The 1,251-nt window shown below is 41.2% G+C and overlaps 1 protein-coding gene across 4 annotated transcripts in view; it reads right to left on the bottom strand.

The window, feature by feature from the left end:
* The window catches only part of CR1L (complement C3b/C4b receptor 1 like), a 77,643-nt gene that overhangs the window by 45,109 nt on the left and 31,283 nt on the right, over positions 1 to 1,251 (bottom strand). The gene's annotated exons all lie outside the window — the stretch shown is intronic.

Genomic DNA, 1,251 nt, shown 5'->3' with positions numbered 1-1,251 from the left:
AAGGAAGGAAGGAAGGAAGGAAGGAAGGAAGGAAGGAAAGAGAGAGAAAGAAAGAAAGAAAGAAAGAAAGAAAAGGGAAAGAGAAAGAAGAAAGAAAAGAAAGAAAGAAGAAAGAAAGAAAGAGAGAGAGAGAGAGAGACAAAGAAAGGAAAGAAGGAAAGAAAGAGAAGGAAGAAAATGATTCATAACTAGAACCAAAGGAAATCTAAGCTGACCAAAAAGAATTGAACACTTATTTTATACTTGAAATGTTAAAGTCAGCAATTCTCAATTAGTATGTCTCAAACTGTTCAGTGTGCCATGCATTTGGAAGAATTCATGACATTTGCTTTACTTCACCTGAGACTCTCTGTTGTGATAGATGGTTGGGTCTAACTGGCCATAGTGAGGGTTGGGTCAAGCTTGGTAGTACTACCCATGAAGGAAGGAAGCAATGTCAAATAACAGTCATGGTTATAGGTAGAGCTGAGAACTTTGCTTTATGAATATGTAGGAAAACCTGGCAGCATAAAGCTTTATTCAGGCAACAAAACAGTGCCAAATGGAGATCAAGTGAATGGCAAGAGAACAGTGAGTGTTTTTGAAGACACTTGACACACTGTTAACATTATAGTAGTGATTATGTTGTAATTATTAATGACTTCAATATCATTTTGACTTTTTTGTTATTATTTTTGAGATGGAGTTTCACTCTTGTCACCCAGGCTGGAGTGCAATGGCACGACCTCAGCTTATTGCAACTTCCACCTCCCAGGTTCAAGCGATTCTCCTGCCTCAGCCTCCCAAGTAGCTGGGATTACAGGCACATGCCACTATGCCTGGTTAATTTTTGTATTTTTAGTAAAGAGAGGGTTTCACCATGTTGACCAGGCTGGTCTTGAACTCCTGACCTCAGGTGATCTGCCTGTCTCCCCCTCCCAAAGTGCTGGGATTACAGGCATGAGCCACCACGCTGGCCTCCTTTTGCTTTCTAATGCCTTCTAGTATAACACCAAAATGAAGGCATTCTCAGTTGCACTGCTAACAGACATACACACAAGCAGGAAGGATGTGAACAAATGAAGTGAAGAAGGGCTGCAATCCTTTGTGTGTACCCCTTCTGCCTGTTTGTCTTAGGAACAAGGGATCCTGGAGCCTCCTCTGGCTTTTGATCTCACTGAGGCTATTTCCCAAAGTGATCTTTTTGATTTTCTAATCACGGGGGTTGGGACAGGAATGATGAAGCAGGTTCAAACTGAAGTTGGCATCTTT

Source organism: Sapajus apella, unplaced genomic scaffold, assembly GCF_009761245.1.
Source record: "Sapajus apella isolate SASKATOON/1434 unplaced genomic scaffold, GSC_monkey_1.0 scaffold341, whole genome shotgun sequence".
Lineage (NCBI taxonomy): Eukaryota > Metazoa > Chordata > Mammalia > Primates > Cebidae > Sapajus > Sapajus apella.
The sequence above is the reverse complement of the archived record's forward strand: the minus strand, read 5'-3'. Positions and strand labels throughout refer to the sequence as shown.